Genomic DNA, 16,271 nt, shown 5'->3' on the forward strand with positions numbered 1-16,271 from the left:
TAGCTTTCATTTCATCAGGAGACATTGGTAACATTTACGTCATCAAAATACATGCAATGATCATTTGACCACTTATATATACTGCTTTAGTGGACATTTGAATTGCTTACGGCCATACCAACCTGAACGCGCCCGATCTCGTTGATCTCGGAAGCTAAGCACGGTCGGGCCTGGTTAGTACTTGGATGGGAGACCGCCTGGGAATACCAGGTGCTGTAAGCTTTTCATTCTCATCAGGAGACATGGTAACATTTACATCATCAAAATACATGCAATGATCATTTTGATCACTTATATATACTGCTTTAGTGACATTGGCATTGCTTACGTCCATACCAACCTGAACGCTCCCGATCTCGTCTGATCTCGGAAGCTAAGCGCGGTCGGGCCTGGTTAGTACTTGGATGGGAGACTGCCTGGGAATACCAGGTGCTGTAAGCTTTTCATTCTCATCAGGAGACATGGTAACATTTACATCGTCAAAAACATGCAATGATGATTTTGAGCACTTATATATACTGATTTAGTGACATTTGACATTGCTTACGGCCATACCTACCTGAACACGTCTGATCTCGGAAGCTAAGCACGGTCAGGCCTGGTTAGTACTTGGATGGGAGACCGCCAGGGAATACTAGGTGCTGTAAGCCTTTCATTTTAATCAGTAGACATGGTAACATTTACATCACCAAAATACATGCAATGATGAATTTGACCACTTATATATACTGCGTTTGTGACAGTTAACGTTGCATACAGCCATACCACCCTGAACACGCCTGATCTCGTCTGATCTCGGAAGCCAAGCAGTGTCGGGCCTGGTTAGTACTTGGATTCGAGACCGCCTGTAAATACTAGATGTTGTAAGCCTTTCATTTTCATCAGGAGACATGGTAACATTTACATCATCAAAATACATGAAAAGATGATTTTGACCACTTATATATACTACGTTTGTGACAGTCACCATTGCTTAAGGCCATAACATCCTGAACACGCCTGATCTTGTCTGATCTCGGAAGCTAAGCACGGTCGGGCTTGGTTAGTACTGGGATGGGAGACCGAATGGGAATACCAGGTGCTGTAAGCTTTTCTTTTTCATCAGGAGACATGGTAACATTTACATCATCAAAATACATGCAATGATCATTTTGACCACTTATATATACTGCGTTTGTGACAGTTAACGTTGTTTACGGCCATACCACCTGAACATGCCTGATCTCGTCTGAGCTAGGAAGCTATCCAGCGTCGGGCCTGGTTCGTACTTGGATGGGAGACCGCCTGGGAATACCAGGTGCTGTAAGCTTTTCATTTTCATCAGGAGACATGGTAACATTTACATCATCAAAATACATGTAATGATGATTTTGAGCACTTATATATGCTGCGTTTGTGACAGTTACCATGCCTTACGGCCATACCAACCTGAACAATCCTGATCTCGGAAGCTTAGCATGGACGGGCTTGGTTAGTACTTGGATGGGAGACTGCCTGGGTATACCAGGTGCAGTCAGCTTTTCATTTTCATCAGGAGACATGGTAACATTTACATCATCAAAATACATGCAATGATCATTTTGACCACTTATATATACTGCGTTTGTGACAGTTAACGTTGCTTACGGCCATACCACACTGAACACGCCCGATCTCGTCTGATCTCGGAAGCTAAGCATGGTCGGGCCTGATTAGTACTTGGATGGAGGACCGAATGGGAATACCAGGTGCTGTAAGCTTTTTTTTCTTCAGGAGCATGGTAACATTTACATCAAAAAAAATTTCATGAAATGTCATTTTGAAATTATATATACGCTTTTGTGACAGTTAACGTTGTTACCCCCCTACCACCTGAACCGCCTGATCCGTCGAGCTAGGAAGCTACCAGCGTCGGCCCCTTTTTCGTACTTGGATGGGAGACCCCGGGGAAATACCAGGTGCTGTAAGCTTTCATTTTCATCAGGGACATGGTAACATTTACATCATCAAAATACATGCAATGCATTTTGATCACTTATTTTACTTTTTTGTGAATTTGACATTGTTACGGCCATCCCAACCTGAACACGCCCGATTTCGTTGATCTGGGAAACCCAGCGGTGGGCCTGGTTGAAATTGGAGGGGAGACCGCCTGTAAATACAGATGCTGTGCCTTTCTTTTCATCAGGAGAATGGTAACTTTACATCATCAAAATACATGAAAGATGATTTTGACCAATTATATATACTAGTTTGTGACAGTACCTTTGTTAAGGCCAAAAACATCCTGAACAGCCTGTTTGTCTGATCTCGGAAGCTAAGCCGGTGGGGTTTGGGTTTGTACTGGGAGGGGAGACGAAGGGGAAAAACCCGGTGCGTAAGCTTTTTTTTTTTCTCAGGAGACTGGAAAACTTTACATCATCAAAATCATGCTGTCATTTTGACCACTTTTATCTGCTTTTGTGACGTTAACGTTGTTTCGCCTACCCCCTGAACTGCCTGATTCGTCTGAGCTAGGAAGTATCCAGGGGGCCCGGGTTCGTACTTGGAGGGGAGACCGCCTGGGTTTTGGTGCTGTAAGTTTTCATTTTCATCAGGGCATGGTAAATTTACATCTCAAAAAAATGCAATGATGTTTTGAGACTTTATATACTTCTTTGTAACACTGACATGGTTTCAGCCTCCCAAAACCTGAACCCGCCCGTCTCGTTGATCTCGGAAGCTGCATGGTCGGGCCTGGTTGTTTTTGGAGGGGGAGACCGCCTCGAAAATACTAGTGTGTAGCCTTTCATTTTCATCAGGAGAAATGGAAAACTTTTCATCACAAATCATGCTGATCTTTTGTCCTTATTATATGCTTTAGTGACATTTGACATTGCTAAGGGCCTCAAAACCTGAACAGCCCGATCTTGTTGTTGGAAGTAGGCCGGTGGGGCCCTGGTTAGGTTGGATGGAGACCCCCCGGGGGAATACTAGGTGCTGAAAGCCTTTCTTTTTCATCGGAGACATGGTCAATTTCATCATAAAAATACAGCAATGATGATTTTGACCATTTATTATACTGGTTTGTGAAGTACCCTTGCTTACGGCCCCCACCTAAACACGAAAGATCTGTCTGATTCGGAAGCAAAGCGGGTCGGGCCTGGTTGTATTGGATGGGAGCCCGCGGAAAAACCCAGGTGCGTAGCTTTTCATTTCATCAGGAGAAGGGAAACTTTTATCATAAAATCTTTGAAATATGTAAGTATTGAGATCAGCGGATCGGGCGTTTTCGGGTTTGGGTATGGCCGAAAGCGATGTCAATTCCTAAAGCAGTTATATAAGTCGTCAAAATATATTGCATGTATTTTGTGATGTAATGAAGGCAAAGTTTCTATCCCTCATGATAAAAGGGAAAAACATTTCAGACATCATCATAAAAGGAAAACAATTGAGGACATCATAAAAGGAAAGACACCCCATGAGTCATCCCCCTGTTTCATCCATCGTTTTTTTGTATGTGCGTGGCATCCCGGGAATACGTAGGATGTAACGTTATCCATGTGCGGCTGTAGTCCCCGTGGTCTGTGGGGTGCGCGAAAACAATAACAAAAATTAGACCAACATCCCCCATAACTGTGTGTAAAGGTTTGTTTTAAGTCATCCACATTTTTATAATCAAATGTTTGTGTCATTGTAGTTTAATTATGTGGGGCTGATTTTTTTTCGTATTTCCTTGATTTAATAGTGGTCTAGGGGAACCATTAACGCGCTATTTGTGGCTTTACTACAAAGATGTAAGTTTTGTAAATTAGTTTTTTTTTTGCGTTTTCTTTGGGGCAATACGCAAACCCCAACGTCTGAGGTGGTAGCCGAGTGTGCTGTCGGATTGTCATTAAAAATATTGACAAGTTTTTAGTAACTTGTTGTATTTTGCATCGTTTGCTGTTGTCCACAATTTGAATGACGCCAAAAAAAAGAAGCAGTGGAGATAAGTGGTCGTTGCTTTTAGGGTGGGTGGGGCTAACTACGGGGCAAATTTAAACGTGTAACGGCCAATTTCAATGTGTCAAAAAGTGTCTGAAGTATGTTAGTATTTTATTTTTTTTTAAACCCTTTTTTTCCCTAGGCAAGCAATTAGAACAGTTTTACGGCTGTATTGTGTTGTCTTTGTATTGCTGAAAAGTTTTTTTGTTTCCCTTGGGAAAAAAAACAGGCTAACCGGCGGACTATTTTCGTTATTAAAAGGGAGAAATGAAGGTTTTACAGAAAATGCAAAATGTTTTAAAACAAACCAAAACCAAAGGAGAAAAAACTTATAAAAGAAAATATGTTAAAGGTAAAAAAAAATTAATCTACTACTATTTATTATATATGATCGTTGGTAGAGAGTGGTAGTGGTGTTTTTTGGTTGCTCATGCCAAAATTGACGCATATATTATCAAAATCAATGTCCCATTGGAGGGCAGGGGTTATAGATCTACATGGGGCATCAAGATTGAAAGGTGTTAATGAAAACTTTGATAAGGAACCAAAAATGAAAACCAACCAGGTTGAGAGAAAAAAAAATTATCACAGAAAACGGGAAAGAAATTTTGGAAAATTTTTCCCCAACTCCTTTTCCTAGGCACCCCTCCAAAATTTAATAGAATGTGCCATAAAATGTTTTCCTTTCATGTGTATGAATTCTGTCCTTTCATAAAATTTTTTCCTTTGGCCATGATGGTTAGAATTTTTTTGGCCTTTGTTTTTTCTTACTGAAAGTTTTTTTATACAAGCCTTGTGGACTGTACATTCTTTGTTTTTTCAATTTTACAAATTGATGCAACCCCAAACAAGGAAACCATTGTAGAGCATGGTTCATTGAATTTTCCCCCAAAGTTTAAAAAAATTTTCCAAATAAAAACAAGGGAACCCAAAAAACAAAGAGCTGAATTTCAGGGGGGCATGGGAAAAATTGTGAAATGAATCTTTCCTCGAAGTGGGGTTTGATTTGTTACCAAAGCTCAAAAAACCAACAGAAAGTGGGGGTAAAAAAAACAAACCGGTCCGGCAAATTTTCCGGAAAAGTTAAATTGTATCTGAAATTGACATGTAAAAACAGCTAACCCCCTTATGTTTGATGATTGGGCTAATCAGTGGTTTTGAAAGTTACGTGTTCGTTTAAAACACTACACCCCCCTGGTTGGACCGGGGTTTTCGCCTTTTGTTTTTCTTTGTTTAAACCCTGTTACATTCGACTTTTCCTTTTATTTAAGAACTTACCAAAAAAAATACATGAATGATATTTTGACCATTTATATATCGGGTTTTGTGGTTAACTTGCTTACGCCATACCCCCTGAACACCCCCGTTCTTTGATTAAGAAAACGGTCGGGCCCCGGGGTTGTTTTGGATGGGAAACCCTGGGAAAACGTGCTGTAAGCTTTTCTTTTTTCGGGAGACTGGTAAATTTACATTAAAAAAACATGAAATGTATTTTGACCATTTATATTCTGCTTTTTTTGCGTTTAACTTTTTTTTTTTTTGGCCCAACCCAAACCAAACACGGTCTTTGGAAGCTAAGCAGGGGGGGCCCCTGGTTGTCTTGGGGGGAAAACCCCCTGGGAAAACCAGTGCTGTAAGTTTTCATTCTCACGGAGACTGGTAACTTTACATATAAAAATACAGCAATGATATTTTGACCATTATATATACTGCTTTGTGCTTTCCCTTTCTTAGGGCCCAAAACCCCCCTGAAACGGCTGGTTATTGGAAGTAAGTTTGGGGGGCCTGGTTGTTTCGGATGGGAGACCGCCATCAGTCGAACTTTTCTTCCTTTCAAAATGGAACATTTCCCTAAATTTAAAATACATCTATCATTTTTTACCACTATAAACTCTTTAACTTTTCCCTTTTTACCCATAATCCTAAACCCCCTATTTTCTTTTAAAAATCAAAAAAACTACCCCCCACCTATTTTATAAACAAATTTCAAAAAAAAACAAAAAAAAAACCACATATAAAAAAACCACAACACCCAAAAAAAAACAAAAAAAAACCCCCAAAAAAAAAAAAACCCCCCCCCCCTTTTTTTTACCCCCAAAAAAACCCCCCCCCCCCCCCCCAAAAAAAAAAAAAAAAATTTAAAAAAAACCCCCCTTTAAACTTTTTTTTTAACCCCCCCCCCCCCCCCCCTTTTTAAAAAATTATAAACAAAAATTGGGCTTTAACAAAATGATGTAAGTATTATGTAAATTTAGTTTGTTTTTGATTTCTTTGGGCATACGAAAAAACCAAACTTTTGGGTGGTACCCCCGTTGTGATGCTGCGAAGGGACAGCGTAAATAGTTTTTACAATAAATATAGTCGAAGAGCCACCCTTCTTATTAGTGTTTTGCTTAATGCTGGACTTTTTTGAGGAATGATAAAAGAGTGATCTATGAAAATAAAAAAGGACCCCACTTATTGTCATTAGATGTACTAAATCCTTGAATTTAAATTGAGTAGGCGGACTATTTTACGTTTTCCCGGGGGAAAATGAAGGTTTTACAGACATGAAAATGATAAAACAAACCAAAACCCCAAGGGAAAAAACTATATAAAAGTAAATATGTTAAAGGTCAAAAATATTAATTATATTTTTTCACTAATACTGATACGTTGGTAGAAGGAGGTAGTGGTGATTTTGGTTGCTATGCCAAAATCTGCGCCTATATTTCATATCAATATACCATTGGAGGGGCAGTGTTATAGATCTCACTATGTGCATCAAGATTAAAAAGGGTTTAATGAAAACTTTGATCGGGGAACCCTAAATAAAAACACAACCAGAGTGAGAAAAAAAGAAATGATCACGAAAACAGAAAAAATTTGGAAATTTTTCCCCAACTCTTTTTCCCCTATCGCACTCCTCAAAAAAATTTAATAGAATGTGCCATAAATTTTTTATTCATGAGTATAAAATTTGTCCTTTCATAAAATCTTTTCCCTTTGGCATGAGGCATAAAATTTTCCCTTTGATCTTACTGAAAGTTTGTTTTATACAAGCCGTGGATTGCATTCTTTTGTGCTTCTCAGATTTACAAATTGACTGCAAGAAAGAAAAGGGAAACCATTTGAATGAGCAGGGTTTTCTTTGATTTTCGTCCAAAAGTTTTAAAAAAATTTCCCGAATACAGCATCGGCAACCAAAAAACAGAAAAAAGAGCTAAATATTCGTGGGGGAGCACTCTGGGAAATTGCCTGAAAGTGCAATCTTCCTCGAGGGGCGGCTTTAAATTTTTTTACCAAATGCTGCAAAAAGCAACGAGAAAAGTCGCCGTAAAAAGTAAACAAGAGCCATCCGGCTTTTCGAAGGCAAAAGTTGAAATTGATATGCTGAAATTGACTGCGAAACAGCTGCGACGTCCGCATAAGTGATGATGATTGGGCAGGGACATGGTAATATTTAAATCATTTTAAAATACATGCAATGATGATTTGCCCACTTTTTATACTGCGTTTGTGACAGGTCCCATTGCTTACGCCCCATACCACCCTAAACAGCCTGATCTGTCTGATCTCAAAATCAAAGCGTGTGGGGTTGGTGGTATTGGAGGGGAGACCCCCTGGGAATACCAGGTGCTGTAACCCTTTAATTTTATCGGAGAATGGTAACATTTTCATCATCAAAATACATGCAATGATCTTTTGCCCACTTAATATACTGTTTTGTGACTGAAAAAAATGGCTTAAGGGGATCCACACTAAAACACCCCCAGTGTCTCTGATCTCAAAATTTTAGCGGGTGGGCCTGTTAGTACTTGGATAGGAGACTGCCTGTAAAATACAGAGCGTTACCCTTTCATTTTCTCAGGGACATGGAAACTTTTTACATCTAAAAATACATGCAATGATGATTTTGACCATTATATATCTCTTTTGTGACAGCACTTTGTTAGGGCCATAAACCCGAACACCCCTGATCGTGTTGATCTCGGAAGCAAAAACAGTGTAGGCCCCTGGTTAGTACTTGGATGGGAGACCGCCTGGGAATCCCAGGTGTGTAGCTTTTCTTTTTTCATCGGAGAATGGTAACATTTCACATCAAAATAATGCAATGTATTTTGACCCTTAAATATAATGCTTTAGAAACTTTTTACATTGCTTACGGCCACCCCAACCTGGCACCCCCGATCTCGTTGATCCGAAGCTAAGCACGGTCGGGCCTGGTTAGTACTCTGGAGGACAGCACGATCAGGGAAAGACTTAATGTGGGGGTTCCGGCCACTGTCGGAAATTTAAAAAACGCCGTGTGGGGCCCGGGCACAGAATTGCCGAGGCACGAGATTTTAAAGGTCGATTCAACGAGCAAGTCAGATCGCTGCCATACTCCACTAAATTTAAAAATATGGGGGGTGGAGTTTTTCCGTGTGATCCACGATAGAAAAATTCCAAGTGTCAAAAAAATGCATCAAGCCGGGGCAATTTTCAGGAACCCCGGATTTAAAGTGTTTCAGGTGCGGAGAGAGTGGCCAACGCACGGAGGCCCCGAGGGAGAAGGACGGAGGGGAGTGGGTGAGGAAGGGGGAAAGAGAACGGAGCAACAACCACGACGGCGAAGGGGCCCAAAGGCAAACAGAGGCCCTAGACAAGGGTGAGGAGGACATGGGGACGGGGAAAGAGGGGACCCGAAAACTGGTGGAAAGGATGTGGGGGAGCGGAGAAACCCAGTGGGCGGACAACAAGAACGCAAAGGAGGGTGGGAGGAAAACCAAACCCCTGTGCCAAAAAAGGAAAGGAGAATAAAGAAAAAAGGCCCGAGGCGATTAATGGAATGAAAGAGGGAAGAAAACGGAAACCAGACTTGACAAAGATCTTTCAAAGATTTCAGCAAAGGGAGGCGGAGAAAGACAAAGAGGGAGCGAAAAGGACAAAATCCGGTATGTGATTGTATATTTTTGGGTTTAAATGTTTTTTTTTGGTTTCTATTTTAATTCGTTTTGCTTCATGGCCACAAAAACCCTCTTTTAAACGCAAAGGGGTAAGAAAATAAGGAAAAAAAAAAGAGTTTATTTGCATCCCGCAGCGATATTAAATGTATTCAAGAAACTAAGGGGGCGGGGGAAAGTTAAAAAAATGAGAGAGATGGAGGGGAGCATATTTATAAAAATGGGGCTAGAAAGCAAGGGGGGTAGAAATTTAATGATTAAAAAGGACGTTGTCGAAGCATAAAAGGGTTTAGAGTGGGGACAGGGAGATTTTGGTGATAAAATTTTAAAATTTGGAAATAGAATTAGATTAATAATTTCTTTCCCAAAATATAGAAAAGAAAAGGGTTTTGCATTATTAGAAAACTTAAAAATATATCGCAGGGAAGTTTTATGTTGGGGACTTCAATATAAAAGTGTTTAGAGTAGGAAAGGGTTTGGGAAATTTTGGGAAAGATCGAGAAACATGCTGTCCGGCTGATAAAGAAAAGGGGCTTATAGATGCATGGAGAGAAGAGAACTCGAGAAGAGGGATCACAAGGGGGCAGATGAGAGAGGGGGTTCTAAACAAATAGAATATTTTTGGGTGTTGGTGCAAAGTAGCATTATTGGGTACATCGAAAAAATAAGGCATCAAAGAAATGCTTCAGTGCCGATGGGGTCATTTTTCGAATTAAGGTGGAGAAAGAAGGATAGGAGGAGGGATGGGGGATTTTTAAAACGCGGGATTAATTGAAGAAAGGGTAAAAGATACAGATTATGGATTTGCTAGCCGGAGAATAGGAGAAGAGGAGTGTATAAAGAAAATGACGGTAGACGGACAGCTGGGGAACGATGGGGAAGATAAAAATTTTAAATTAAAAAATTTTAGTATTAGATATAGTAGAAAAGAAAAGGGGGAAAATGATGAAGGAGGAAAAAAGGCTCTAAAACAAAAATTGAGGGAAGATTTAAAGTAGAGCGAAATGAGGAGGGTTTAATATAAACAATTATTTGGAGGAAAAGATGATTTAGAGGGGTTTGGACGGAGAAATGTAGAGGAGCGATTCTGAGAAGTAAAGCAAAATATGCATTAGAAGGTGAAAAGGTGACAGGATATTTTTGGGGTTAGAAAAAAGAAAACAGAATAGAACTAATAAAGGAAATTAATGACAAAAACGGAGAGAAGTAGTAGATTAGTGGAGATTCGGGAAAGGGTCAGATTTTATGGGGATCTCTAAAAGAAAGGGGACTTAGATCAAGGAAGCTAGATGAAGTGATGGAAAGTGTAAAAAGGAAATGAGTGAAGAGGATAGGGAATGGGTGATGAACAAAAATGAAAAGGAGGTGTGGGGCCATAGGGGATTAAAAAAGTGGAAAGGTCCAGGAGTGAGGGGAAGGGGGATCAAATGGTACAAAGGTAAAAAAAATTGAGGTAGCGCAAATTCTGGTAGAGTTTTAAAGGGGATGGAAAGAACAGGGCAAGGCAGATAGGGGGGGGAGGGTGTAATAGAAATAAATACAAAAAAAAAGGAAAGTAGGTTAGTTTGGGGAAAACTACAGGCCAATTGTTTGTAAATACGATTATAAGATCTAACTAAAGCCCTGGCAAATAGGAGAAGGGGTGATGGAAAACATAGTACAGAACACGAGAGTTAAGCTCCCCGGAAGAGACATAGCGGGGCCCAATGCCAAAATCAGAGTTTCAATAGAACACATGAAAAGGGGGATGGAAAGGGGGAGTAGTGTGGGGAATAGATTGGAATAAGGCCTTTGATAGAGAGACCACAGTTTCCTGTTTAGAGTACTGGAGAAATTGGGTTCGGGGAGAGGATGGTGGGGGGGGAAAAGAGGCTGTAGACGTCCCAAAGAGCCGGTGAAGGAAAAAAACGGGTGTCTTGACAACCTTTTGATGTGGAGAGATCAGTGAGACAGGGATGTCCCCTGTCACCCCTTACTGTATGCAATGTTTTGAGCCCCTGGCGATGCTGATCAAAATGACCAGGGGTAAAAGGTGTTCAGTTCCCCTATGGGGGGGCCGTGTCATCAAAAAAATTTGCAGAGACACAACTATTACGGCAGGGAACAAAACGTTGAAAAGGGTGTCGTTTAATAAAAAAATTTTGGCGGGCATCAGGACCCAAAATCAACAAAACTAAATCAGAGTCTGTACTTTGGGATTGAGAGGATAAAAATGGGCTTAAAGGTGGAGGAAAAATACATGAAGGTGTTGGGAGTGTGTTGGGGGTGGCAAGCAAAGAGGTGGTTGGACATGGATGGGTGTTTAATAAGATAAAAAGATGTACACTAGGGAGGGGGAGAAAACTTAAACTGAAAGAAATTTTATGGTGGTGAATAATTTGTTATTTCAGTTTGTGTATATGTGATGAGAGTGTTAGACATGCCCGAGTGGGTTTTGAATGGTTAAACAAAAATATTTGTGACTTTTATGGGAGGGGAAAGGGGTGAAAATTGCACAAAAAATTTGTAGGGAAAAAAGAGAGAGGGGGGCTGAAGCTCATTGATTTGGAAATGAAAAAGAAAGGCAATAAGAGTAAGAAGATCCAAAAAACTGGAGCGTGGATTGAAATGGAGGAAGGAGTTTTTAAGGAAATTTTGGTGAGTGGGGGGGTAGGTGACTATGGGTTTGTTTTTGGGTTTCAAAAAAATCAATGACAGTTTAAAAACCCCGAGTTTTCAGGGAGGTGTTTGAAGCGTGGAGAAATTTACCAAAGTAGAATTTTTGGGGTGATGGGGTTTCAAATGTTTGTTAAACCCACCCTTGTTTCTCAAAGGAAATTTAATATAAAAATTAAAAATCTTATGGCCACATTCAGGTGGCAAAATTAACAAGTCAGGATATTATTTTGAGGTATCCCGGGGGGTTTTTTAGATTGAATTGTATTTATGATTTGTGAAAAGATTTAGATGGATGGAAAGCAAGAAAAGTCAGCGAATATTGACGGATTGAAAGAAGTATACCCCTGGAATGGCAAAACCCCTTTTAAAGAGACTGTGTGATTAAGCAAGACAAACGTACACCCAAGATGTATGTGATTTAAAAAGAGAAGAAATGCCCCTTTGAAAAAAGTGAAGTTTAAAAAAGGTTATGAATGGTTAATAGCTGATGTGATAAAGAGCAGCAGCAGAGAAAGTTTGGGCTGGCGTGTTCAAAGATTTGGATGTTAAAAAGTATGGTTGATGGGAACAAAAATTAAAAGTATAGAGTGTGAAAATAACGATTTCCTTATAAAAACTAAAAGAAATATACGAAAGTGGTGTTTCATAAATAAATAATGCTGTAAGTGCAAGTGTGATGTATGTAAAAGTGGCCTGGGTTTTTGCACTTTTTTTTAATTGTTTTGAGTTAGTTGATTTCTTTGATTTCTGAAAAAAAATTTTTGGGGAAAATTGGCGTTGGGTTTAGAGTGAAGGAGGGGTGGGGAACTTTTCTGTTTGGTTACTTGAAAAGAAAAAGACTGTGAATTTTTTTTAATTTAATCACTTTGGCCATGCCCGATTGGCGGTTGTTATAGAAGGAATTAGCTCTTTTTAAGGGAGAAATGTAAAATTAAAATTTTTTAAGCAAAAAGAAAGAGATATTGAAAGAATGCAAGTATGGGGGGAGGAGGTGAGAGAATTTTTCATGAGTGGGAAAAGTTTATTTTGATGGCGAAAGGGAGAAATTTTAGAATTGGTGGAGTTGGATTTGTACTTTTTTTTTAGTTTGATTGTTTGATTTTCTTTTGATACATTTATGGAACTATGATGGTTTGTTTCTTTTGATCTTGTGCAAAAGTTGACGTGCGTTAAATTTTTGGTTGAAGACTAATAAAAAAAAAAAAAAAAAAAAACCGCTGATCTGTTGATCTTGGAAGCAAGCAGTGTAGGGCCGGTTAGTACTTGGATGGGAGACCAGGTGCTGTAAGCTTTTCATTTCACAGGAGACATGGTAAAATTTACATCATAAATACATGCAAAGTGATTTTGACCCCTTTATATACTGCTTTAGTAAATTTGAATTGTTAGGCCCAACCAACCCGAGCACGCCGATTGTCGATCCGGAAATAAACACGGTCGGGCCCGGTTAGTTTGGATGGGAGACGCCCCGGGAATACAGGGGCTGTAAGCTTTTCTTTTTCATCAGGAGACATGGTAACTTTACACATCAAAATACATGCAAAGATGATTTTGACCACTTTTTATACTGCGTTTGTGACAGTGACCCTTTCTTACGGCCATACACCCCGAACACGCCTGATTCGTTGATCCGGAAGTAAGCAGTGTAGGGCCTGCTTAGTACTTGGATGGGAGACCGCCTGGGAATACCGGTGTGTAAGTTTTCTTCTCATCAGGAGCATGGTAACATTTACACATCAAAATACATGCAATGTGATTTTGACCACTTATTATACTGCGTTTGGACAGTTAACGTTGCTACGGCCTTTCCCACTGAAAAGCCGATTCGTCTGATCTCGGAAGCTAAGCATGTCGGGCCTGGTTAGTACTTGGATGGGAGACGCCCGGGAATACCAGGTGCTGTAAACTTTTCATTTCCTCGGAGCATGGTAACATTTACATCATCAAATTAATGCAATGATCATTTTGTCACTTTTATATACTGCGTTTTGTGACAGTTACCCCTTTCTTACGGTCTACCACCTGAACAGCGTGACTCATCTGCTCCGGAAGTAAAAGGGCCTGGTTGCTTGGATGGGAAACCCCTGGGAATACCGGTGCTGTTAGCTTTTCATTTCATCGGAGACATGGTAAAATTTCTCATCAAAAAACTGCAATGATCATTTTATCCTTAATATACTGCTTTAGTGTATTTTACATTTCTTAGGGCCCTACCAACCTGAAACGCCCGATCTCGTTGATCTCGGGGAAACTATGCAGTGTAGGGCCTGGTTTTTACTTGGATGGGAGACCCCTGTAAATATGATGCGTAGCCTTTTTATTTTCATCAGGAGACATGGTAACTTTACATCATCAAAATACATGCAATGTGATTTTGACCCCTTATATTACTAGTTTTTGGGCAGTCACCATTGCTTACGGCCTAACATCCCGAAAACGCCTGATCTGTCTGATCTCGGAAGTAAACAATGTGGGCTGGTTTGTACTTGGATGGGGGACCGCTGGGAAAAACCAGGTGCGTAAGTTTTCATTCTCATCGGGAAATTTGGGACATTTAATCATCGAAATACATGCAAAGATCTTTTGACGACTTATTATATTCTTTGTAACATCTGACATGGTTAAAAGCCATACCAAAACCCGAACACGCCCCATCCGTCTGATCTGGAGCTAAGCATGGTGGGGGCCCGGTTAGACTTGGAGGGAGACCGCCCGGGAATACTAGGTGCTGTAAGCTTTTCATTCCACAGGAGACATGGTAACATTTACTCATCAAAATACATGCAATGATGATTTTGATCATTAATATACTGGTTTGTGAAGCCCCGTTTTACGGCCCTACACCCCGAAAACGCCTGATTTTTTGATCTCGAAGTTAAGCAGTGTGGGCTGGTTAGTACTTGGATGGGAGACCCCCCGAAATACTAGAGCTGTAAACCTTTATTTTCATCAGGAGACATGGTAAATTTACATCTCAAAATAATGCAATGATGATTTTTACCCCTTATTATACTGCGTTTGTGCAGGGCACCATTGCTTACGGCCAAACATCCTGAACACGGCTGATCTTGCTGATCCCGAAACTAAACAGTGTGGGCCCGGTTAGTACTTTGGGTGGGAGACCCCCTGGGAATACCAGGTGTGTAATTTTTTTCATCGGAGACATGGGAACCTTTCATCATCAAAATCATGCAATGATCATTTTGACCCCTTAAATATAAAAGCTTTTGTAAATTTTTCATTGCTTACGGCCATACCAAACCCGAGCACGCCGATTCGTTGATCTCGGAGCTAAGCCCGGTCGGGCTGGGTTGTCTTGAAGGGGGCCCAATGGGAATACCGGTGCTGTAAATTTTCTTTTATCAGGAGACATGGTAACATTTACATCATCAAAATCATGCAATGATGATTTTTACCCCCTTATATTACTGGTTTTTGAGAGTTAAAGTTGCTTTCGGCCCTAAAACCCCTGATCACGCCTGATTCATTTTTCTCCGAAATTAAGCGTGTAGGGGCCTGGTTAGTACTTTGGAGGGGACTGCCTGGGGAAAACAGGTGCTGTACGCTTTTCATTCTATCAGGAGACATGGTAACATTTTACTTTATCAAAAAACATGCAATGATGATTTTGATCATTTATATACTGCGTTTTTGAAGTTAACGTTGCTTGGCCTACCCCCCGAAAAAACCGGATTCATTTGATCTCCGAAGTTAAGCAGGTCGGGCCCGGTTAGTACTTGGATGGGAGACCGCCCTTTTAAAAACTAGATGCTGTAAGCTTTTTATTTTCCAGGGACATGGTACTTTTTCTCATCAAAATACATGCAATGAGATTTTTACCCCTTATTATACGTTTTTGAACTTTGACATTGCTTAGGCCATACCAACTGGCACGCCGATCTCGTTGATCTCGGAAGTAAGCACGGACGGGCCTGGTTAGTACTTGGATGGGGACCGCCGGGATTTCCCGGGCTGTAAGCTTTTCTTTTTATCAGGAGACTTGGTAACATTTAATCATCAAAATCTGCAATTTATGATTTTGACATTATATATACTGGTTTGTGACGTTACCTTGCTTACGGCCCCTCCCCCCTGAAAACGCCCGATCCGTTGATCCGGAAGCTAGCAGTGTAGGGCCCGGTTTGTACTGGGGGGGGAGACCCCCCTGGGAATACCGGGCTGTAAGCTTTTTATTTCATCAGGGACATGGTAAATTTACATGACAAATACTGCAATGATGATTTGACCACATATTAACTGCGTTTGTGACAGTTAACGTTGCATACGGCCCTACCACCCTGAAACGCCGATCTCGTCTGATCTCGGAAACTAAGCACGGTGGGTGGTTAGTACTTGGATGGGGCCGCCCGTAAATACGAGCTGAAAACCCTTTTATTTCTCGGAGACTGGTAACATTTACATCATCAAAATACATGCAAAGATGATTTTGACCCTTTTTTATATACTGCGTTTTTGACGCCCCCATTTCTTACGGCCATAACATCTGAAAAAACGCCCGTTTTGTCTGTCTCCCAAGCTAAACAGGTTTGGGCCGGTTGTACTTTGGGGGGAGACGCCCCGGGAATACCCGGTGCTGTAAGCTTTTCATTCTCACAGGGGAAAGGTAACATTTACACTCAAAATACATGCAATGATCCTTTTGATACTTATTTATATGCTTTAGTGCATTTGCGTTCCTTACGGCCATACCAACTGAAAAAGCCGATCTCGTCTGATCTCGGA

The 16,271-nt window shown here is 40.6% G+C and overlaps 3 non-coding genes and 4 pseudogenes across 3 annotated transcripts; all 7 read left to right on the plus strand.

The window, feature by feature from the left end:
- The first annotated feature begins 104 nt into the window (after positions 1–104).
- LOC125003068 lies at positions 105–222 on the plus strand. Its single transcript, XR_007111936.1, has one exon. It is a non-coding gene; the product is annotated as a 5S ribosomal RNA (ribosomal RNA).
- A 100-nt stretch (positions 223–322) lies between these two features.
- On the plus strand, positions 323–441 carry LOC125003231. The gene has a single exon (XR_007112093.1). It is a non-coding gene; the product is annotated as a 5S ribosomal RNA (ribosomal RNA).
- Positions 442–541: 100 nt separating this feature from the next.
- LOC125002820 lies at positions 542–650 on the plus strand (annotated as a pseudogene).
- Positions 651–751: 101 nt separating this feature from the next.
- LOC125002893 lies at positions 752–870 on the plus strand (annotated as a pseudogene).
- A 101-nt stretch (positions 871–971) lies between these two features.
- Positions 972–1,090, plus strand: LOC125002117 (annotated as a pseudogene).
- A 101-nt stretch (positions 1,091–1,191) lies between these two features.
- Positions 1,192–1,309, plus strand: LOC125002693 (annotated as a pseudogene).
- A 311-nt stretch (positions 1,310–1,620) lies between these two features.
- On the plus strand, positions 1,621–1,739 carry LOC125003167. Its single transcript, XR_007112033.1, has one exon. It is a non-coding gene; the product is annotated as a 5S ribosomal RNA (ribosomal RNA).
- The last annotated feature ends 14,532 nt before the right edge of the window (positions 1,740–16,271 follow it).

The sequence above is a fragment of the Mugil cephalus genome, chromosome 23, assembly GCF_022458985.1.
Source record: "Mugil cephalus isolate CIBA_MC_2020 chromosome 23, CIBA_Mcephalus_1.1, whole genome shotgun sequence".
Lineage (NCBI taxonomy): Eukaryota > Metazoa > Chordata > Actinopteri > Mugiliformes > Mugilidae > Mugil > Mugil cephalus.